General features: G+C 36.2%; 1 pseudogene; it reads right to left on the bottom strand.

Moving 5' to 3' along the window:
- Positions 1–1,329: 1,329 nt before the first annotated feature.
- On the bottom strand, positions 1,330–15,734 carry LOC145015296 (putative germin-like protein 2-1; annotated as a pseudogene).
- Positions 15,735–25,711: the final 9,977 nt, after the last annotated feature.

Here is a 25,711-nt window from a genome sequence, read left to right on the forward strand (position 1 = left end):
CTACTTAAACTTTTAAAATCAAAATTAAAAAACATCTATTAGTTAATAATTAATTATGCTAAAATAGTTAAACATATGAATAATATGACATTAATTACATTCAATTAATTTTTTTAAAATGAAAAGAAAAATATTTTATATGTTTAAATGGTTTGTATTTCAAAAATAATAATGTATTATATTTTTTTATATGTTTAATAAAATAATAATATTATCATTTTTTTTAAAAATATCATAAACATTTTATGCATCAAAAATAACATAAAAATTTTAAACATATAAAATATACATATATTTGTCTATTCTAGCATAATTAGTTATTAATTAACAAACATTTTTTAATTTTGTTTTGAAAAGTGTAAGTATTAATTAAGGAATATATTTAAATTTTTATAAAACTAGGTAAATTTTTTAAAATTTAAATATAAATAGTTTATATCGAACAAATATAAAATTTATCGTACATATAGCTAAAAATATGTTTCAGTTTTATTTCATAATATAAATACAATAAAACTTATATTAGTTTGATATAAACTTTTGACATTTATATTTTAGAGTAAATTACTGAAATCATCCCTGTGGTTTGGTCAAAATTACACGTTTGGTCCCTAACTTTTTTTTTTGCACTCGGATTGTCCCTGTGATTTGATTTTGTTGCGTTTTTCGTCCTTATGGTTTGATTTTGTTGCATTTTTCATCCCTTACATACATAAAATTAGGGACCAAACATGCAATTTTTATCAAACCATAGGGACGAAAAACGCAACAAAATCAAACCACATGGACGATCCGAGTGCAGAAAAAAAGTTAGGGACCAAATGTGTAATTTTGATCAAACCACATGGACGATTTCAGTAATTTACTCTATATTTTAAAAACTATTTAGTTTAACAAATTTTTTAATATATATATATATATATATATATATATATATATATATATATATATATATATATATATATTTTATATGTTGATAATCTTAAGGGTTTTTTTGAAAAAAATAATTCATGGTAACCTGGAAACCTACTATTACAGGTAAAAAGAGCAAACCGACAAAAAAAATAACAAGTTTGCGGCATAAACAAACCAAAAATCTGTTGAAGGGTAAACAGACATTTTAATCCCAACTTAAGATTTTTTATGACATTATCCCCAATAAAACATGTAGTGTACGTGAATAAATATCAATGATCTTTTTTTTTTTCAAAGAACGAATTAGAATCGAAAAGAAAACCGCACACAATTAATTTTGAATGAACCCAAGCAATAATCACACGAGCTAAACAACTCTAATCATATCCTTCTGTCTTTACAATCTTTGAAACTCTAGAACTTTGCTTGTAGCTGATCCACCATAGTCTTATCCACTTGAAACGCCTTGGCAAGAATGTCCCCTGGAATTGCAGGATTTGCACCGAAAACAGCATTCCCAATTGTTATGGCACCTGGGTTTTGACTGCTTAATGCAGCAATAACCACAGCATATCCATTACCAACATTGCGCTGGAAATGAACAAGCCCCACAGGGAACACGAAAACATCACCCTTTTGAAGTACCTTTGTGATAAATCGGTTATCAGGATTAGAAGTTACAAATCCAACTTGTAGTGTCCCTTCAAGACCAGTGAGAATCTCAGTGGCTCTTGGGTGAGTGTGAGGAGGATTAAGTGTTGAAAATATTATGAGTTAAAGTACAATCTTATATTTATTTTTATATGTATATGTATACATATTGTATAAGTGATTGCAGGTGTGAAAAAGGAAAAAGGCGCGGACCTAAAAACTGGGTCGGGTTATTAGATCCGTTTTATACAGGTGAGATATAAAAGAAGAGAGAGAGTGGGAAGAGATCAGTTAGTCGAGATATTTTTCATCTTATTCTTCTCTCTGATGCAAGTTTCTTCTGTAAGCTTCGTTTGTTAGGGTTATTACAGATTACATAGATCGAGAACTAGATATGTTGTATTTTTCTGATCATTGTTCATATTCTGGTTTGTTATGTCTCGATTGTTCATATTTGATAATCTTTTAGATTAGGGTTTGAGTGTTTTGTTGTGAGAGTAGAATAGGTTTTATGTAGTGAGGTTTTTATGTAAGTTCTTGAAAACCTTCTGTTTCTTTGTCCTCTAATGATATAAGAAATGAAGATGTTGGGAAAAATGAGCTTGTAGTTTTTTAACATGGTATCAGAGCTTAAGGCTCGTCGTCTCGTTGTTCTTGACGCATCTTCTGGTGTTCGTGACTATGATTTGAGTCATCGATGTTATGAGGTTAGATTTTTTGTTCTTCGATTAACCTCGTTTTGAGCTACTCTGTATTAGACTTAGGGTTTCTTTCTTTTTTCTTTATATTCTTTTAGATCCTGGTACTGCGAGAATTTTTTGTTGTTTTTGCAGATTGAGGTTCCTGCTGGTGCTAAGATCTGAGTGGAACTGGAAGTCACAAGTATCAGTTATCGATTAATCCCTCTAATCTTCTCTTTGGGGTCGGATTTCATCACCGATAAACCCGTTGAGTAAAAGATTCAGGGAGTCGATTTCTTCATAAACAAATAACTTGCCTTAAAGCACTGTGAGGGTTTCTTGTTCCCTTTCTCTTGTTTGGTTATAGATGTACAAGATCTGGTACATCAGTTAGTTGTTGTCTGAAGATTGCTGATTGTTTTTTGCCTTTGTTCACCTTGTGCTTTGGTTGTCTTGGGCCCCGACAAACTGTGGTGACCATCTGGACTTTAAGCCAACACAAGTGTTGTTTTTTGTTCTTTACCTGTTCGAGTTTGTTCTTGGCTGTTTAATTGGTATTGTTTTTTGTGATTTGTTATGGCTGGAGATATACCTGAGGGAAGTGGTGTCCCAAAGGATTCTTTAGTTGACTTTGATGATCCCTTATACATACATCCATCTGATAATGCAGTCACTTCCATAATAACTATCAAGTTGACTGGTAATGAAAATTTTCGTTTATGGCGTAGTGCAATGACTAGAGGTCTTAAAGCTAGAAATAAACTAGGTTTTGTGGATGGAACTATTGTTCTTGAAAAAACTGATGAAACAAAAAAATCTAAATGGGAACGTGTGAATGCTGTTGTGTGTAATTGGTTATTAGGATCTATATCTGAAGCAATATATGCTAGTCATGTTTATTCTGATAATGCTAAAGATATTTGGGATGAGTTGTTTGAAACCTATAATAAGGCTGATGGTTCTGTAATTTTTAATATTCATCAGCAAATAAACACTTTAAAACAAAGTGGTTCTTCTCTTTCAGACTATTATAATAAACTTGATTCTTTATGGAAAGAGTTTGATGGCTTGACTACTTTGTCTGAATGTGTTTGTGAGGCTGCAAATAAACTAAATGATCATTCTAAAATGATGAAATTAATGCAATTTTTAAGTGGTCTTGATGATGTATATAATCAAGTTAAAAGTCACATTCTTTTAATGGAGCCATTACCTACTGTTAAAACTGCTTTCTCAATTCTCTCTAGAGAAGAGTCTCTTCAAAAGAATGGGTCTTTGAGTTCTGTTAGTTCTTCAAAACCTCAAGTGTCTGTTTTTAATAGTAAGGTTAATGATTTTAAAAGAGGTCAAGGTCAGAATAGATTTAGAAATCAAGGATTACAGTGTAAGCATTGTAATCTTAAAGGTCATACAATAGAAAAGTGTTTTAAATTGATTGGATATCCTAAGGATTTTAAACAAAGAAATGGAAATAATAATCAAAACAAATCTACTTCTGTGAATTCTTCTTCTGTTGGTCCTAACAGCAGCTCTGTGGTTGCTTCTGAGTCTGGTAGTGAATGTCATTATCTTACTAGTGAACAATATTCAAAGTTTCTTCGTCTTATAAATGAGAGTTCTGGTAGTGAGGATGTACCTGCTGCTGTAAATATGGCAGGTACAACAACATATTGTTTTAACTCTTGTGTTATTCCAAATAAATCTCAAAGTTGGATTATTGATTCTGGAGCAAATCAACATATGATTAGGCTCAGAATCACAACTCCACGACACTGTGGATGTGTCTAAACTAAATCTACTTGTAAAACATCCAAATGGTTCTTCTGCAAAAATAAATAAGATTGGGAATGTTCAACTGTCTTCTAATCTTACTTTATTTGATGTTTTTGCTGTGCCAGACTTTAGTGTTAACCTTTTGTCTGTACATAAATTTGTTGGATTAGTGTCTAAGTCCATAACTATTTTGGTATGTACTTGACCCGATGGTGCATGGTCCTTTTGGGTTGCCTTCACCAAAGCAACTTGATTGGAGAAATGAATAAAGAGAGAGAGGATAATATGATTTATTAATATGTTATAAGAATAATATATTAAAGGAGAAATCATATTTGTTTAATTAATATTGGTCAATAATTAATTAAGAATTAGTTTTGTGATCAAATGTAATTAATTAAACTAGAGGGGCTGATTTTTAATTATGTGATAGTTACAAAATAAGGTAAGGATTATCTTATTTATATGGTGGACGAATTTAAGGTTGGAAAGCCTTAGAATTCGAGTATGATAAGGATTCAAGGATTATCTTATTGGTTGCTTAATGGATAATCAACTAGATAAGGATAATGACTGAAACCCTATCTCTACACTATATAAACACCCCTAGGGTCATGAATTCGTGTATCCCTTCCCAAGAGGTCCTAGATACGAATTCTAATCTCTCACCTCTCTCTTTATACCTTCTCCACTTGCTTATGGTGTTTGTGAGCCATTAGAGGAGTGACACTTGTGACTCTAAGCATTCCAAAGTCAATCCAAGGTGGAATTGGGATTGTTATTGCTACATAACAATCAAGGTAACACTATAAACTTATTCTCATGTTAATATGATTATATGTATGCTAGAATTAGGGTTTATAGTCTTGGATTCAAAGCATGTACAATAGAGAAACCTAGATCCAAGCATTAGGGTTTGTATGAGCACATAGGATGTCTTATGACCAAAACCCAACAGTGGTATCAGAGCCTAGATTGGTTTCAATTGTATTGATGCATATTTGATCGAAATAAGCACTGAAAATCGATTTTTTGAGTTTCTGAATGTTTGACTCGCCGAGTCACTTGGTGAACTCGCCGAGTCAGCTGTACTCGACGAGTCCAGGTCCAGACTCGACGAGTCAAAGGGTCTGACAGCTCCGATTCGCGATTTTCTTCCTGTTTTGGTTTTGGATAATTACCATAAACTTGCTTTTGTGATAAAATCCGAATTTTTTCATTATTATGTGATTATCCTTACCTAAATAGAAGATAATTGTCAAAATTTAGATAATCACTTGTTTTATTAGATAAAGTTTGATTATTTGTAATTTAGATTTGAATTATCTTGTGAAATAGTTTCAATTTATCCCTTTAGGTTTTATAGTTTAAATTTGAACCCCAAAAGTTTTGTTGTTTTGAAATTTAAATAGTTAAAACCCTAATGTTTTGAAAAAAGGTTTCAAAACTTGCCCTCAAGTTTTGGAATTTAAAAGTTGATTAAAAGTTTAATTAGAAATGTTAAATTCTAAAACTCTAGTAATGTTTTGAAAAGTTCAAATCACACCCTTATGGTTTTATTAATTAATTAAGGAGTATAATTAAAAGAGATTTAATAAATCCATAAAGGTTTAGGTTAACTTTTTTTATTGAATTAAAAGTGTAATTGTTAAAGTTAACCATATAATATTTTAAAAGTATAAAATACACCCTATACTATATATAAACATTAAAAGTCTAACATTATATATATGTATGAGTAAAAGTCAGTCTTACCGTTAGTAGGCCTCATTCACGAAGCTGGTCTATAAGGGGTGTTTAAGGAAATTGCCTATAAAATGGCGATTGAATGGGTATCCACTCTTACCCACCGCACTCTTGACTAGTGGAGGGTTGTTAGCTGAACGGGTAGGATAGGACGAAACCTTCCATTATAAGTATAATGAAATACAAAGTAACTAAATGTTTTTCAAATTCCCAATCTTAGTTACTTAGGCAAAAGTGAATTGATGCAATTCCATGAAATTACACTTTGTGCCCTTGCGAAGACGTTAGTGGAGCGTGTGTGGTTTACCGGCACACTAAATGGTTCTAAGCAAAGGTAGCAAAGGGTGACTCAATGTTTGTCATAGTTCGGTGGAGCGTGTCTGGTTTACCGACACATCGAATAGGTGATTGTAACATGTGAGGGCACCATGTAGTTTGCATGGTTATTCACACCCGCTTTGTGATCCTCGGCATCCCAGTCACAAACAAGAGGGGCATATCGAGATTTAAACATGTCATTGAAATGTTCAATGAATCTCAAAGGATCTAGGAGTTTTCATAGATTTAAAACTTAAATTTCTTTTTCGTTTTTCATGGTGGAAATTAGTGAATCGTCATTCACTTACCTTCAAATGTTCTGCGATTTGGGTTACGGCATCCCTCTCCCGAGTTGTAGGATATTGTGTTGGGTTCTAGCCTTGGAATTTCATTTGGGTGATTTACCAAGGACTCAATCAATCAACTAACTTGAATTCGTTTTTTCTCCCGATGTCAAAGTTCGACAACTATGGTCTTCTCAAATCCCGTGGAACAAGTATTCCACATGAAGATGGTATTCCACGATTCGATCGAGGAACAAGAAATCATGCTCCTCCTCCAATTATTCTCCCTAACCCACAAGATTGTAAAATTGAAAGGTTCAATATCACTCAAGCCCTTTTGGCAAGTAAACATAAAGAAGGAAAGTCGCTGTGTGCACACGTCTTAGGGATGAAGTCACACTGTTGGGATCCGTTGTCTGTGAGGAAATGGCTGTTGATTGGGTTCTTCAGTCACTTCCTAACTCATATAGTGAGTTCGTAAGAAAGTACTATATGATGAACCGCGACGTGACCCTTATAGATCTCACCTACATGCTTATTGCTGCTGAATCAACAATGGTTTGGCGCAATAGAAAAGCAAAGTTGATTGGTGAATCTGCCTTCAAGACCTCTATGGATATAGACAATGGCAATGAAAGACATGCAATGATCGAAAAGTTTGATCATAAGAGAAAGACAATGTCTGAAGTAGTTCCATGTGTTGTTCCAAAGGAGTCAATTTGCTTTTATTGCCAAGAGAAGGGGCATTGGAGACGAAGTTGCCCTATTTACCTAAGAGATCTAAGAGATGGGAGAGTCAAAAGTATGACTATGCTTTAGGTAAGAATCCACTATCTAACTCCATTAAGTTCCTATTCATTGATTCTTAATACATGATGTGATAAGATTGCATTTGAATGTTTTGAAGGATCGGTGAAAAGAAAGGAAGCTTGATAAGAAAGCAAGATGAATCTAATCATAAGAGATAGATCTCGATCTCATGGACTTGAAGATTGGATTTTGAGCTTAGATAGTTATGATAGAGTTGTTAGAAATTTTCTTTTTACATAGTTTTCAATAGATTTTGCATTGTAAGGACAAATGTTTTTCCGCTGCTTTTATAAATAAAACAAATTTTGTTTGACTTATTTATTTGTTTTCTTCCTTGCAATGAAATTGTTATGAAAATTGATGTTTGCATATTTCTACAACGAATGGATATGATTCTTAGTTATGTTATTTATGGAAATGTCAAGAATTTACCAAATAGGGAGAGTTTCTCATCGCCCAAGTTTCAATTGGACAGAAACTTGGAATCACGCAACTTGGTTGCATGATGACTGAGAAATTTCATATTTTGGAAATTAGACTAATTCGTTGACAAAGTGTCAAGTAAAGGACTAGGAGATCGAGTACACAAAGTTGTGTATTGATCGAGTTCACCATAAGAGTAACAAAGATATTCGTCATGATTTACTAAAGGCTTAGTAAATATGATTACACTTACAAGATTAAGTGTAATTTTGAATTGATTAAAGGGTTTAGATCAATAGCAAAACGAATAAGAAGAATCAAGTAGGCAGAAAGATAAGAGTTTCTCCATTCTAAGAAGAAGGGAGAGTAGCTTTTATGCTTTATGATAGGTCTTAATGATTAAGAAGCATATCTCAATTGATCCTCTAAGTGAGTCTTGGTACAATTGTATGTCCAAGAAGAGGAATCAAAGATTGAAGAAATGGTCAAATCAAGAAGTCAATCATACTTCATTCCAAAACAAGTCTTAAAGTCAAGACTGTGACATTGAGTGAATAGTATTAAGAAGGTTTATAACATTCATCAATTGTGGAAAGTTGTGATGTCTTGGATACGACAAAGACCAACTAAGACCAAAATTATGAAGTGTTTTGTTTTGATATAAGCTACACTAACTCTTGAATATTTGTTTATCAAAAAATGTTTTGATAAGAGAATCGTATATGTCAAGGAGTCAGTGGGAGTCTTAATAGTCTTGAAAAGTTTCAAGAACAAATCAAATAAGCCTTATCGATCATCACTAGCACACGAGTTGAGGTTTACAACCTATCGTGAAGACATTATTTTGTTTACGTGCCAATCCAATCGAGTTAATTATGCATGTGAGTCCTATGAGTTCTCATTTGAATGCATAAAAGGCAAGGACCTTGATCAATGGAAAGTACATTGATAGGAAAAGGTGAGCTACTTAACTACTTGGAAGACGTAGTGGGCAGCTGTGCTACCATAAGGCAAGAAATCAAGATTAAGAAAGTTCGATCCATATGAGTTTGAATTTGTCGTAAACTTTGGTTTTTAACAAATTCACATGGATAGGAACACATACACCGTTTAAATCTAAGTGTCATAAGATTTCCTCCTTCATGAAAATGATTGTGAGAAAATGCTTTCACTAAGATAGATTTTAAAGATAGTGATTGTAAAATTGCATTCTCGAATTCAATCATGGTTACGACATCCCTTTCCATAATTTGAATTGTGAGGTTTGGCAATTAGTCTTAATTGTTTAGACACACATATGAACTATCTAAGGCAAAAGTGTATAAGTTCAAGAAGCCTTGATAAAAGATTATCAAAGCACTAAGTATTAGAAACATGAACTTAAGAAATTCAATAAGTATTGTTTTTCTGAAAGTTAAGATGTTTATGAATACATGTCGAAGCTAGTGGGAGCATAAGTGTTATGTTTTATAATAATCATCATGATAGTGGGAGCATAAATGTTATGATTGTATGATTATTAAGGCACGTATTGCATAGTTGGCAATATTAATTATAGAAAACAAGAGTCATACTTTGCAAAGTTGTAAGAGTCGAAAGGTTGTTTTGCTATAATTAAGGGAGAGAATATTATGCTTCATTTCAAATCTAAAGGATTAGGTTGCGAAATGTTGATAAATTTAGTCAAAGGTACATAGTGTGTTCTTAAAATTTCGATTGTAATTACGACATTCCTCTTCGCAATTCGAATTTTGAGAACATAGCAAATAAAACATTGTGCGTTGTGTCCCATACACTTTGGGTATAGGATCGATTGCAAATGCTTTAATGTTTGACCATTCTAAAATTTTCCAAATGTATAGTGCATTTAGAGGGAAAAGGGACTAGAATTGGTTTTGACTAAAATAATTAAACAACTATCAAAGGACAATCCAAAGTTCGACGAGGATTGGTCGCTTGTGAGTAGTTGGAAGTATAGTATTGGAAATTATGGAAGTGTTTCCATATTGGATAGACAATATCGACATCATTACGAATAGATAAGATTCTATTAAGAATGAGTTGTCATATGGAAAATATGGAAGCGTGTCCATATTGGGAAGTAAATATTGAAAATCTATGACTAGATTAGAAACCTTTATGCAAAAGGATGTTCAAAGGAATGTACTTTGAGTGAGAGACATCGTATCTAAGGAATTGTCTTGTAACAATCTCCGATAGAGGACTTTGTAATATCATTGGCAATAGTCTTTGAGACTTTGGTGCAGTGACATTACAAAAGGATCGTTGCATAAAGTGTTAGAATCTAGTAGATTCTATAAGTAACAAGAATTTGATATTCTTACACTTAAGAAAATGGATTTAGAGTTGTAAAATGAGAAGGATTGGAAACGTGTTCAATTTGTCTATTTCACAAAAGTAAGAACCATAGGTAAACATTGTGTGCATGCTAGGAGCATGGGACAAGTGTTGGAATTCAAGTAAGAAGTTGATTACCCGAAACGACAAATAATGAGTAATCGATATGGTGATAAATAAAACGTGTTTTGTTTATACTCAAAGGTTTGAGGCCATATGGGATTAGTATTATTCTTGTGTTTCACTTTGCATGTTTTGATTTCCAGAATAATTGAGTTTATTAAGAATAATCGAATTATTCAAACGGGCCACAGTCGTTCATATGTTGGAAGTAGATATGAATGAAGACTGTTGGGAATTGGTGTGTGGATTGTCTAAAAGAGTATTAGACATAAGCAAATGTTTGCTGCAATGTTCATGAGTGCTTATGAATATGATTTGAGCATTGGATTAAACCCACGCTCACTTGGATCACTATCTCGAGTGATTAGTGAGACGATAACATCTTATATTCTTGAAACCGAGATGTGTGAGTTGTATCTTGCTAATCGGTTGCACATTGATAATATGTAAACGCACTAGTAACTTGGTGTGATAAAACATATTGTTGTGTGTGATTTGGTTAGTGAGTGCAAGCAAGCATTGTATCAAAGTTTATCCGTTCCTTTTATCCAAGGTAGGATAGAAGCGATATCTTTGGGCCCCTCGATGGTTTAGTGATGACATACGTAAATGCTCGGCCGGGCTAGGACTAATTTGATTTGTTCAGTTAGTCTGTCGTCATAAATCGGAAATCGAGATATAGTACAAAGAGAATGCTTTGAAATCATACGATATCAAGAATGGAGGAATATATGATCCCTTATCTAAGGATACGCGTATCTGATATGATCAGAGTTGACAGCGGCTTTGGAAAGCTACGATTGCAGATCGGGATCTGAAGTCATACGCAGAATAGTTGTTAGACTTATCCAAGTGGGAGACTGTTGGATTAGTGTCTAAGTCCATAACTATTTTGGTATGTACTTGACCCGATGGTGCATGGTCCTTTTGGGTTGCCTTCACCAAAGCAACTTGATTGGAGAAATGAATAAAGAGAGAGAGGATAATATGATTTATTAATATGTTATAAGAATAATATATTAAAGGAGAAATCATATTTGTTTAATTAATATTGGTCAATAATTAATTAAGAATTAGTTTTGTGATCAAATGTAATTAATTAAACTAGAGGGGCTGATTTGTAATTATGTGATAGTTACAAAATAAGGTAAGGATTATCTTATTTATATGGTGGACGAATTTAAGGTTGGAAAGCCTTAGAATTCAAGTATGATAAGGATTCAAGGATTATCTTATTGGTTGCTTAATGGATAATCAACTAGATAAGGATAATGACTGAAACCCTATCTCTACACTATATAAACACCCCTAGGGTCATGAATTCGTGTATCCCTTCCCAAGAGATCCTAGATACGAATTCTAATCTCTCACCTCTCTCTTTATACCTTCTCCACTTGCTTATGGTGTTTGTGAGCCATTAGAGGAGTGACACTTGTGACTCTAAGCATTCCAAAGTCAATCCAAGGTGGAATTGGGATTGTTATTGCTACATAACAATCAAGGTAACACTATAAACTTATTCTCATGTTAATATGATTATATGTATGCTAGAATTAGGGTTTATAGTCTTGGATTCAAAGCATGTACAATAGAGAAACCTAGATCCAAGCATTAGGGTTTGTATGAGCACATAGGATGTCTTATGACCATAACCCATCAAAATTGTGTAAGGATAATGGATGTGAAGTTGTTTTCTCTGAACATAATTGTAAAATTCAGGATTCACTATCAAAGAAGATGGTGGAGAATGGTAGAGAATCTGGGGGGTTATATTATCTAGATCATGTTCCTTCAGTTAATTCAGTAAATCTAACTAATCCTAAGTGTTGTGTTTCGAAGCTAATGTGGCATAGTAGATTAGGTCATCCAGCTAATCAGGCTTTAAATATTTTGAAAGATAAATTGAATCTAGGAAATGATTCTCTTCCTCCTTGTGAAGTCTGTCATAGGGCTAAACAGACTAGGGAGTCCTTCTCTCCTAGTCAACATAGTTCAACTCAGTTGGGTGAACTAATTCACTTAGATGTTTGGGGTCCCTATAGACTATCCTCTGTAGAAGGGTTCAAGTTTTTTCTGACTATTGTGGATGATTTCTCAAGGGCTACTTGGGTTTTTCTTTTAAAATCTAAAAGTGAAGTTTTTGATTGTTTTAAGACTTTTGTGAATATTTTACTAAATCAGTTTAATGTTAGTATTAAGGTTGTGAGGTCTGATAATGGTACTGAGTTTGTGAATAATCAAATGAAATACTTTTGTGTTGAAAAAGGTATTATTCATCAGACTTCCTGTGCTTACACTCCACAACAAAATGGAGTTGTGGAAAGGAAGCACAGACACATTCTTAATGTTGCAAGGTCACTTTTGTTTCAGTCAGCTGTTCCTGTAAAATATTGGGGAGATGCTGTGTTAACTGCAGTTTTTTTTAATAAATAGAATGCCTACATCAGTTTTAAATGGATTATCTCCTTATGAATTTGTTTATAAAAGAACACCTGTGTTTGATTATTTGAGAGTTTTTGGTTGTCTTTGTTTTGCTGTTAAACAAAATGTTTCTGATAAGTTTTCTGAACGTGCTGAAAAATGTGTTTTACTAGGTTATTCTTCTGATAAAAAAGCTTATAAACTTCTTAGTCTTGATACTAATACTTCTTTTATGTCCAGGGATGTGAAATTTTATGAATCTGTTTTTCCATTTAAACTGAAGTCAACTAATGTTGACAAAATTTTTTCTGATTTTGGCCCTAATGATCCATTTTCCTATGATGAGTTTGATACTAATGAATACTTAAATGATTCTATTAATCTTGATGAGCTGAGAGTAGAATCACAACTGGATGGTACTGATGCAGCCATTCACCTGGATGATATCATTTCTGATAATGATATTAATCGTAGTGGCGAGGCAGTTGTGCCTCCTTCTGGTGATTTTGTTCCTTCTTCTTCTAACATTTCTGAGGAAAGTGGTCAGTTACCTTTAATCCCTTTTGTTGAACAGTCTTTAGGGTCTTCTAGGTCTAGACGTGAGTCTCATATGCCTGTTAAGTTTTCAGATTATGTTGTTGAAGGCAAGTATAAATATGGAATAGAAAGGACTGTTAATTATTCTTCTTTAGACAATAATACTAAATGCTTTATTTCAAATTTAAATAAAACTGTTGAGCCTAAAGATTATAAGGAAGCTTTAACTGATCCGAATTGGGTTAAAGCTATGAATGAAGAGATGGAAGCTCTCCATAGAAATAATACCTGGGAAATTACATGTTTACCTAAGAACAGAAAACCAATAGGCTGTAAGTGGGTATTTAAAATTAAATACAAGTCTAATGGTGAAGTAGAAAGATATAAGGCTCGTTTAGTAGCTAAAGGATATAATCAAAGGGAAGGAATTGATTTTGAAGAAACTTTCTCTCCTGTTGCAAAAATTGTGACTGTTAGAATAATTGTTTCATTATCTGTACAAAATTCTTGGCCTTTGTATCAGTTAAATATTAATAATGCATTCTTATATGGTGACTAAACTGAAGATGTTTATATGTCTCTTCCTCCTGGATATTTTTCTGTTGGTGATTCTAGAGTTTGTAAACTTACAAAATCTTTGTATGGTCTAAAACAAGCTCCTAGAAAGTGGAATGAAAAACTTTGTTCTTCCCTGTTTATGTTTGGTTTTAAGCAAAGTATAAGTGATTATTCGTTATTTGTAAGGAAATTTGAAGGGTCATTAACTGTTTTGCTTGTATATGTAGATGATATTATTTTGACTGGAAGTTGTGAGCATGAATTACAGAAAGTTAAGGAATTTATGAAAACTCAATTCTTAATTAAAGATCTTGGAATTTTAAAATATTTTTTGGGAATTGAGGTAATAAAATTTAATGATGGTTTGTGTTTAAATCAAAGAAAATATTGTTTAGAATTGTTACATGAGTATGGTATGCTTGGGTGTAAACCTGTAAATACTCCATTGGAAGCAAATTTTTTGATAAAAGCTGATGGAAATGGAAAGGAAAATGAAAATCCACTGTTAGGTAATAAAACTGAGTTTCAGAAACTTATTGGTAAATTGATATATTTGACAATTACTAGGCCAGATATTTCATATGCTATCCAGGTACTTAGTCAGTTCATGCATAGACCTAAAAGGTCTCATCTTAAACTTGCTTTTAGACTTTTAAGATATCTAAAAAACAGTCCTGGAAGAGGAGTAGTTATAACCAAATCTGATAAGTTTGAGCTTAAATGGTATGTAGATGCTAACTGGGCTAAGTGATTGATTACAAGGAAATCAGTGTCTGGATATTTGATTTATTTTAATAACTGTCTAATTTCCTGGAAAAGTAAGAAACAGTCTACTGTTTCTAGATCCTCTACTGAAGCTGAATATAGAGCTTTAGGGTCTATTACTTGTTAAATAGTTTGGATTTTAAAAATTTTGTTTGAATTAGAAATTAAAGATTTAACTCATGTTTCAGTTTTTTGTGATAATGAGTCAACTATCAAATTGGCTTTAAACCTTGTGTTTCATGAGAGAACAAAACATTTTGAAATTGATTTGCATTTTATTAGAGAAAAAATTTCTAATGGAGTGATACAAATGGTTAAAATTTGTTCTTCTGAACAAACTGCAGACATTTTAACAAAATCCTTAACTATAAAACAGCATGACTTTTTAATTAAGAAAATGGGTGTTGTTGATGTTTTTAAAAGTGGAAAATAAATATTTCGATTGAGGGGGGATGTTGAAAATATTATGAGTTAAAGTACAATCTTATATTTATTTTTATATGTATATGTATACATATTGTATAAGTGATTGCAGGTGTGAAAAAGGAAAAAGGCGCGGACCTAAAAACTGGGTCGGGTTATTAGATCCGTTTTATACAGGTGAGATATAAAAGAAGAGAGAGAGTGGGAAGAGATCAGTTAGTCGAGATATTTTTCATCTTATTCTTCTCTCCGATGCAAGTTTCTTCTGTAAGCTTCGTTTGTTAGGGTTATTACAGATTACATAGATCGAGAACTAGATATGTTGTATTTTTCTGATCATTGTTCATATTCTGGTTTGTTATGTCTCGATTGTTCATATTTGATAATCTTTTAGATTAGGGTTTGAGTGTTTTGTTGTGAGAGTAGAATAAGTTTTATGTAGTGAGGTTTTTTTGTAAGTTCTTGAAAACCTTCTGTTTCTTTGTCCTCTAATGATATAAGAAATGAAGATGTTGGGAAAAATGAGCTTGTAGTTTTTTAACATTAAGTCCCCATGGTGCATAGTCAATCCGAACCATCGAGATGCCCATAGTGTTTAATTGAGTCACAAATACTGGGGTCACCTTTGACCCCAATTGGTTCGATGTGTAATGTGTTACCCATGAGGTGTAGCCCACTAAAGAAAAAATCTTTTGCCTGAACTTGCATCGGGTTCTTGCATGTCACACCGTTTACTTTCACTGCATGTTAAGTACAATCTTTTGTTACATGAAAATGATTTAAATTAAGAGCATAGAGAATTAATATGTAACAATGATTAGAATATTAAAATACCTGGGTAGTTGGGATCGGCTACACAAAAATCCTGGAGGGGGCTAGGCTCGTGGGCTAAGACCAGGTAGCTAAAAGTTAAAGCTACAAAACTCAATAGAAAGAGTTTATTCGACATTTCTTATAAGAATTTGATAAGGAACAACAAAAAGATATAAACGCGACAGTTGAGATGGTTTTGGGTGGTGAAAGAACCTGTTTGTGGATATATATAGAGATAATTTGTTGCTTCATGGTTCTTGATTCTGTTGTTATATTGCATGTTTACGTTCTCCTTTTGCAACTATTTAAAAATAAATTATTTTTAAATATTGCCGTCTAACACATTGAAAACAATATTACGCGCTAGAAATTGAGGTTTGTTTTTCACATAAGTGTATTAATATGAATGTTATGCCGATTCTGGAGATCGAATTGGTCAGCCGGCTTCCAAACACCTGTTAGAATTCGTCCAATCTATAATATCATTTTAAGCACCAAATTGCATACCATGTTCCTTTTAAGTGCCACTTTTACTTTACTAGTAAGGGAGTGGACATGGGTTTTTATTTTGCCATAACGAATTCGTAATATATTTTTTTATTTGTATATATTTGGTTATTGGGTTTTTTCTTAATCTATATTTATCTTTTTAACCTTATTAAATTGTATACATTCAAATCCTTATGACTGGCTACTCCAGGTTAGCCGGCAAAAATGAATTAATAAGGTAATATATTTCGTATTTTGTACACGTTTAGTCCTTGGTATTTTTGTACACATTTAGTGATTACTATTTTTTTTTGTAAAATAAATCATTTTTGTTTTTGTACTCATTCAGTATTTATGAATGATTTCTTTAGCTTTTTTTCTCACGACATCTTACGTGTGAGAATTATTAATGAGATGTTTTGGGGCTTTTGATGCTTATGTCCATCGCGATTTCGACTGCTTGGTTGCTTAAGTCATGTGTTCAAAACGTTATAACTTCTTCATACGATCTCAGGTTTTAATGATCTTTATATCCATACGTTCGTATTTTAGTCTACTACAACTTACGTTTAGATTACTCCCATTAAATATAATATATTTTTACTTACGATCTTTATATCCGTACGTTTTTTTATGAATGCATGTATGAATGTTTTTTTTTTTATAAAATCGTAAATAAAAGTATATTACATTTTAACGAAAGTAATCTTAACGAAAGTTGTAGTAGACTCAAAAAACGAACACATAGATATAAATATCGTTAAAATATTATATCGTACGAAAAAGTTAAGTCGTTCAGAACACAAAACGTAAGCCGAACCATAAGACCTACGCAACCAAGCATTCTAGATCGCGATGGACATAAGCATCAACAACCCCAAACAATCATCAATGATTGTAATACGTACGATGTCGTGAGAAAAACTTAATGAAATCATTTATAACTACTGAATAAGTACAAAAAGAAAAATGATTTATATATATATATATATATATATATATATATATATATATATATATATATATATATATATATATATATATATATATATATATTAAAGACTAAATGTGTACAAAAATATTAAGGATTAAATATGTACAAAATGAAAAATATATTGCCCTATTAAGTCATGTTTTTTCTGCTAACCTAGAGTAACCGGTCATAAGGACTGAATTTGTATAGTTTAACAAGTTGAAGGAGTAAATACAGACGAAAAAAATTCAATGACCAAATATGTACAAATCGAAAAATACATTACTCTTTTAAGTCATTATCCCTTTTATTTCATGGTAGTATAGAAAAACACATGATACATCATGTATGATGGCCGAGTTGAAAGTGAAATAAAATAAAGCCATAACAAAATTAGTAGATAAGCCTAAGTGACATACGATTTTTCTGGAATAGTTATCAAATTAAACCTCTCTCCACCATCAATTGAATGATTTTATGAACCAATTCTGATTTTTTTCAATGGTAATAGAAAAAACCGATTAATAATAAATTGATTTTAATTTTTTCATGCAACCTTCTGATATCTGATTTAAATTTCTTTTTTTGGATCTCTACTTTCAATCTATCTTAATACATCAATTTTGGTAATATGATTTCATGCAACCATGAAGAAAATCGATCTTGTATTCGTATTAATCAAAATTTAGGTAGCCTCACCAACTCTGATTTATGATTCGTATTAATCTGATTTGAGATTAGTGTAAATTGCAATATTTTTATTATTATCCTTTACTTCATTCATGTTAGTTTTTTTTTAAAGAAGTTAATTTATGTGTTTTCTATCTGATTTTCTATAGATAACATGAAATTTTAACATCATGCTTTTTGAAATCCTTGTTGTTAAAGTCTATAAAACGATTCAAAATTCATTATCCTTGTTGCTGAAAAATGATTCAACATCACAAGTTCACAATTATATGTTTTCATTTCCTTTACTTGCTTTTTTCTTAGTGTTTTATAAATTTAAAATAATAACATGTTGCCGAGAAATTATTTATCTAGTACGAGAAAAGAAAAAAAAAAGTAATTAACCAAACTAGTACTACTATTAAAAAATGATAAGTTAATAAGTGGGAACTATTTAAAAAGAATCAATTAAAAAAAAAAAAAAAAGTCATAGTCGTATAATGCCCCAAAAATCACAGTAAAAATTTGTAACACCGTAAATTTTCAAACAAAATTTTCATTTAAAAATCACATTAATTTCATTAGCACAACCATAAAAAATCCCCAAATATCAAGTTATCAAAACACATGTTCATAAATTGTTTAAAACACAATCCAGGATCCTCCAAAACGTATCTCTAACTCGTGTGTGTTCAATTAAGCTGATGCCTTTCTGTGATCTTGAGAAGTACCTGAAACACATAACAAATAACACGGTAAGCACGAAACTTAGTGAGTTCTCCAAAACACCACATATATCTCATTAGCCTCTCATAGATATACTCAAATAAGACCCTCCGGTCAATATGTCTCAGTGGGACCCTCCGGTCTCACAATTCAGGTGGACCCTCTAGTCCTAACTCAGTATGTTTAGGATAATACACAGCATAAATCACAAAGACATAATGCATTATATCACAATACTCAATATAAGCACATAAGACCCTTCGGTCACCATAGATTAACACTCTAGGTAAGTATAGTGAGAAGGCTCACCTCGTAAGCAAGCAAACAAATAACCTCGTACAAGAATCTCGAACTAGGCTCCGCCTAACACATAGGATAATTATTTTTAACTAACACTTAAGACACGACCCTAAGTTATTTTCTCTCTCAAGCTCTTGAAATAGGTAAAAGACCATTTTACCCCTCCATGGTCCCTATAATCCCCGTCTTAACCAAAACCCTAAAGTCAACAGAAGTCAACACTCAAGTCAATAGTCCATGTTGACCCGACTCGCCGAGTGCATCTATGTGATTCATCGAGTCTCGTCATTTCCTCTAAGATGTCGCGAAAATCCATGTAACATCTCGAGTTCAGGAGTGCAAGTTCGGGGTTCAAAGTGAAAATGTGAAAGGGAAACTCGGCGAGTCCATGGGTGGACTCAGTGAGTAGGGTCGCGATGCTGGTCGAGTGATAAGTGACCAACTCGGCGAGTTGGTGCTGTATGGAGAAAACCCTAATCTCGGGGATTTAGCCCTATATAATGAACATAAAACCCTATCCCCAGCCTCTTTACTCTCCTTTGAAGTCCATAAACCCTAGCTTTCGGTTGTGAGAGAGTTGGAGAGCATTTAGAGCCTTGAAGGAGGAAATCTTGGAAGGGAATTGAAGAACAAGAAGGTTGGAGCAAGGAGCTTTGTAGAGATTTAGCTTATTCTTCAGTTGGAGCTTTCATATGAGGTAATAATCTGCTGTTTGAGCTTTTGTGCATCTAAATCAATCAACTATGGGGTTTTTGTGGTATGTATGAGGTCCATCTCAAGTTTGGTGTAAGATCTGAGGTTGATACCTCAGATCTAGGTTGTTAATGATCCAGAAAGCCATAAAGTCTATGCCCAAGAGTTGCTGGTGAAGTTCTTTTGTCCCAAACCCTAGCCCTATAGTATATTATGCTTAGATCTCTTTGGATTCACGTAAAGTTTGCAACTTTACATAAGGAATAGCTTGTGGAAGAGTAGATCTATGGATTGGAACCCCTGCATGGCTTGGAAATCCTCTGTATGGGTTAAGAGCAAGTGGTACTCGGCGAGTCACAAGGGTGTACTTGGTGAGTTGCTTGAAGGCGGGCAGGAACTCAACGAGTTTGAAGAACAACTCGGCGAGTTGGTTGAAGATAGCCTTGGACTCGGCGAGTCTGATCTTGAGGTCCTAGCCTTTTCTGGTTAAGCTAAGAATCGGTGAGTCAAGGGATGACTCAGTGAGTTGATATAGGATTTTCAGAGTTGAGAGACTCGGCGAGTAGAGCCAGTCAGGAGGTTGACTTTGACTTTGACTTTGACTTTAACCAAGAGTTGACCAGTTGACTTCTAAGGGAATTTTGGTATTTTGTGGTATTTATTGGGTTTAGTCTTTCGGCTTTATCAGGTGTGAAGTTCGTGTCGGAGATTGGAGCAGCATGATCTTATCTTTTTAGTCAGCAGTTGCAAGGTGAGTTATCCTCACTATATCAACAGGTTCTAAGGCACCAAGGCCGGCCCTTTATCGGATTGTAATTCGGGTATTATTGTTATGTTGTTGTTTTACTATGTTTGCATCTTGGTAGTTAGGATGGTATTCGTTAGAGACCTGGTTAAGGTCTATATCCTGGTATATAGGGTGATGCTATGCTAGTGACCAGTTAGGTCGGTATCCTGCTTAGAGTATGATATGTTATGTGATCTGCTAGATCAGTCTGATTGAATGTGAATTGCTATATGATTGTATGTTTATGTGCACATGGTTGTTTGACTGGGGTTGGGTTGAGGTGTGACCTGCTTTGTGCTGTAGGCCAACATACCCAGGGCGGACTGGTTATTCCGAAGGCCAAGCGAGCGGTCCGGATAGGTTGTAGGCCCCACGAGGGCGGACCAGACGTGCCGAGGCTCGGAGAGTGGATTAGGCCGACTGAAGGCCCGATGCGGGCAGACTAGTCATACGGTAGACTCAGAGAGTGGACTAGGTGGGTTGAAGGCCCGGTGCGGGTGAACTAACCATACTGCAGACTCGAGGGACATGACTAGACTCGGAGGGTGGACCAGGTGGACTGAAGGCTCGATACGGAGGACCAGTCACACAGTAGACCCGATATGCATGGTTGTTCTGTGATTCGATATGATATAGCATGTTATGTGTGTGGTATATAAAGTTGGTATTTTGGGGGTATCTCACTAAGCTTTCGGGCTCACAATTGTGGTTTAATATTTTTCAGGTTCTTCAGGAGACTGTGGTAAGGCAAAGGCATGATCGTACCGCTCCTCGTGTTTATGTCTATGATATGGTTCTGGGAATACTCTGATAATAAATGTATTGAAAACCTTTTGTAATAACATTATTAAAATGGGTTGTTTTTGAAAAGTTTAAATTGACTTGAATTTTTAGAGTGTTACAAGTTAGTATCAGAGCCTTGGTTTGAGTGAATTGGAGGAACATTCGTGTGAATCCAGTCTCAAATCAGGGAGAGTTTTTAAAAGAGAATTTAAAAAGGTTTTCAAATTAAGTAAAAGGAGGACGCAGAGGTACGATCAGCCGGAGCCAGTAAATAACCCCAAAATACCATGCATGATAGTTATTTTCGAGCTTTGACAGAACAGCATGCTAGTACTAGGCTAGGGATCTTCAGGATTTCATGATAATGTTGCTTGTTTTATGATTCCTGCTAGCCTAGGGTTTCCTTCTGTATGAGATTTTCAGTGTTCCTATAGGAGCGAGGATTGAGCGCTTGCTATGTATATTTGCCACTAGGGTGTTGTGGTAGTACTTCATACAAATATGGGTAGGTGTGGAAGGTAGTATGGGCCCGTACTACTTAAAGCACAGGACCTATATGCATATCAGGGAAACCATGACCTCTAGGGTTGGGTTGAGAGTTGGTTCCCGGGTTAGTGGGAAGTATCTGAGATATTGTGGTATTTTTCAGTATGGTGGTCACAAGGCATGCTGGGAGTGGATTCGGGTCGGGATCGGGAGCAGGAGAGGGAGGTCAGGGCGGGTCTGTACTGCCCGAGGTTGTTGGTCAGTTGAGCACAGGCGAGTTGGATGCTAGGATACGTGAGATCCTGCACGATGAGGGTGCTGCGTTGTTCCGGTCTGAGCTGCCGGAACTGTTTGGGTCGATCAAGACCGCCATGGTGGAGTATTTTGATGAGCGTTATGCAGCTCTCGCAGAGACGGCTGTCGCGGCGGCTACAGCGGCTGTAGCAGCGACAGGGGGAGGAGCTGGTAGAGGTTTCCAGTATCGGGACTTCGATAATACGAAGCCCCCTACCTTTGATGGAGTTCAAGACCCGATTGTTGCTATGAGATGCTCTGAACCTGTTGAGGCTTGGGGTGAAGTGTTGGTGGAGATTGACTACGGGGTCATATTCGGATGCTCAGAGGGCTGCGGTTTCATGGGATCAGTTCCGAGAGATGTTTAGCACTTATTATGTTCCGTGGGTTGAGAGGGAGAGGTTGGCTAAGGAGTTCCTTGAGTTGAAGTAGGATTCGGAGTCGGTGACGGAGATCACCAGGATGTTCACTGAGAGGGTGATGTTTTGCCCCGAGTTTGCTTCGGAGCAGGCTCAGATGTCCCGATATCTGGGTATGCTCAAGAGGGATATCAGATAGTTCGTGTCTACGCAGAGGTGCGAGACCTTGTTATAGTTGCAGGAGGCCGCCAGGCGGCGTGAGTTGGAGATTGAGTTGCAGTTGCGAGAGCAGAGGCAGGCTCCAGTGCAGTCGTAGCTGGCGCCGAAACGGTCTAAGATCGTCGATTCTAGATTAGGAGATCATAGCAGCCACACTGGTGGGAAGTGTGGGAAGGGTCACACTGGAGTTTGTCGGTCCGGTGGTGCGTGCCGCAAGTGCGAAAAGGATGGGCACTATGCGAGGGATTGTCGGCAGGCAGTCCCGAGTCGGGATTTGAGGATCTGTTATCATTGTCATCAGGTTGGGAACTTGATAGTCAACTATCCACAACTTGTTACAAGACCGGTGCAGGCTCCAGCACCGGCCCCATTGAGGATCATGGGTGGAGGTCAGGGTGGAGCGGAGCCCCCAAGGGCTCAGGGTCATGCTTTACAGCTTATCGCAGAAGAGGTCAGGGCAGTGCCGGATGCAGCGGCGTATATGTTTCTTTCTTGATGTCATGTTATTTTATGATTATTGTGGAGTATTGTTTATCTGCTAGACTCGTTGTGTGGTTTTCGGTGTTGTATTCTTTGATTTTGAGGATTATGGCATGGTTATGGGCTTAGTGTTAGAAATCTCGTTGATTATCATTCATGAGGGTTGTTCATGGGAATCGGGTGTTGGTTTGGATATTGAGCAACATTTGCTGTCTAAGGGGTGGTTAGCTGAGGATCGAGTTCTTTCGTGCTGGGATGATCAGTATTGGTATGCGATTGGTGAAGGTTGCTCGTGTTAGTGGGAAATGGTTCGCGTGAAAGAGTATGTGTCGTGAAGGGTTGTTGAGGGAGGTCGATGATTGCGACCAGTGGTTGATAGTCAGTGCTCTAAGTGGGGGAGAATTGGAGAATTCTCCGGAGGATCGGCAAGTTTGGGATTTCGTTTAGCTGCATGGGATTCGACAGTGTTTCGGTCAATCAAAAGCGTAGGCTGGTATGAGTAAATGGCAGGCGTGTGGGGCGTGATGCAGACCAAGAGTGATTGATGGTGGAAGGCCTAGGATCGGGTCGGGACTGAGTATATGGGATGGAGGTAGCATTCGGAACCCCTAGAGGGCTAGAACAGTTTGCATGGGAGGAGTTTTCCCGAAGGAGTAACTCGGAATGTGAAGTGCTAGTTGAGCGGTCCGGATAGACTGAAGGCCGGTCAGCGTGCCAGTCAAGTCGAAGGCTCGGAGAATGGTCCAGCTAGACTGAAGGCCCTGGAGGGCGGTCCGGGTCTGATGAAGGTTATGAGAGTGGTCCAGTTGGCTGAAGGCCTGGTAAGGCGATCTAGTCATGCTGAAGACTCTGCATGTGTTGTTAGATCGGTGCGAGGAAATGGATGAGTATGTCGTGATATGTTAGCGTTAAAAGGTCTGCCCTGGATATTGACCACGATTAGTGGAGGTAGTGCATGGACTTGAGAGCCTTCGCGAGTGGATTCAAAGTATGTATGGTGCATGGGATAGCGGTTATGCCATAAGGAAATGGTGTAGTGTTGGGTGAGCACCGTGGCACTTGTGGTAGTGTCAAGACTGCCAAGTGGATCTCCTTGGTAAGGAAAAAGGGAAAGGAATGTAGCTTCGAGAGGGAATGTAAGTCGCGGAAGTGAATTAGTAGTGCGAAGTTATGATTGGCGTGTTCCAATTATGGTTATTGCGCAGTGTGTGTGGCAGTGGTATGGAATCACATCCGGTTTGGATGTCTGCCGAGGTTACGGAAGAAATTTCGAGGGTGTAAAGTCAAGAGGCTCGGAAGGTATGCAGGGATGGAGTCTTGGATTCCCAGCTTGATTGTGATCAAGGATTTGTGCATGTACTGGTAATTCATCCTGGGGAATGTTTAGAGGTGTCATCAGTGCATCGGGTTTTCCCAACCTGAGGATGTTAGAACCAGTCCGGCAAGGGTATGTGATTGTGGAGGAGAACTCATAGGAGTTTCTCTGAAGCTGAAGGATGTGTCATTCTATCAGCATGGAAGGGATAGAGTTGGACTCGGAAAGGGAGCAGGTCAAGTCTCAGCCATGAATTCGGTGAAGGATATGTCTGTCAAGGAAAAGGATAGCGGTACGGTACCGGGATGGGATTCCGGTGGTTCAGGGTTATATCTAGCTCGTAAGAGTCAAGTGAGTGTTGTGATCTGGAACGAGTGAAGTAGCATGGAGTGGTACCCGGTTGACAAGTATGGTTATTAGAGAATGAAGTTGGTGGTCGGCTTGAGGTGGTGGTCAGGACACCGCAAGGGAAGAGTTGGGTTTCGGGTTTCGATGGTAGTGTTTTTAGGAACCTGGTTGGGTTAATGTCAGGTGGTGCATTGAGAGAATAGTTTCTGGAGTGTGTTGCCGCAGGCTTTGAGGACGAAGCCTAATTTAAGTGGGGGAGAATTGTAACATCCCGAGTTCAGGAGTGCAAATTCGGGGTTCAAAGTGAAAATGTGAAAGGGCAACTCGGCGAGTAGGGTCACGATGCTGGTCAAGTGATAAGCGTCCAACTCGGCAAGTCTCAAGGGTGGACTCGGCGAGTTGGTGTTGTATGGAGAAAACCCTAATCCCGGGGATTTAGCCCTATATAATGAACATAAAACCCTCTCCCTAGCCTCTTTACTCTCCCTTGAAGTCCAGAAACCCTAGTTTTCGGTTGTGAGAGAGTTGGAGAGCATTTAGAGCCTTGGAGGAGGAAATCTTGGAAGGGAATTGAAGAACAAGAAGGTTGGAGTAAGGGGCTTTGTAGAGATTTAGCTTATTCTTCAGTTAGAGCTTTCATTTGAGGTAATAATCTGCTATTTGAGCTTTTGTGCATCTAAATCAATCAACTATGGGGTTTTTGTGGTATGTAAGAGGTCCATCTCAAGTTTGGTGTAAGATCTGACGTTGCTACCTCAGATCTAGGTTGTTAATGATCCAGAAATCCATAAAGTCTATGCTCAAGAGTTGTTGGTGAAGTTCTTTTGTCCCAAACCCTAGCCCTAGAGTATATTATGCTTAGATCTCTTTGGATTCACGTAAAGTTTGCAACTTTACGTGAGGAATAGCTTGTGGAAGAGTAGATCTATGGATTGGAACCCCTACATGGCTTGGAAAGCCTCTGTATGGGTTAAGAGCTAGTGGTACTCGGCGAGTCACAAGGGTGTACTCGGCGAGTTGCTTGAAGGCGGGCAGGAACTCGACGAGTTTGAAGAACAACTCGGCGAGTTGGTTGAAGATAGCCTTGGACTCGGCGAGTCTGTTCTTGGACTCGGCGAGTCTAATCTTGAGGTCCTAGCCCTTTCTGGTTAAGCTAAGAATCGGTGAGTCAAGGGATGACTCAATGAGTTGA

The sequence above is a fragment of the Lactuca saligna genome, chromosome 9 (assembly GCF_052625555.1).
Source record: "Lactuca saligna cultivar CGN05327 chromosome 9, ASM5262555v1, whole genome shotgun sequence".
Classification (NCBI taxonomy): domain Eukaryota; kingdom Viridiplantae; phylum Streptophyta; class Magnoliopsida; order Asterales; family Asteraceae; genus Lactuca; species Lactuca saligna.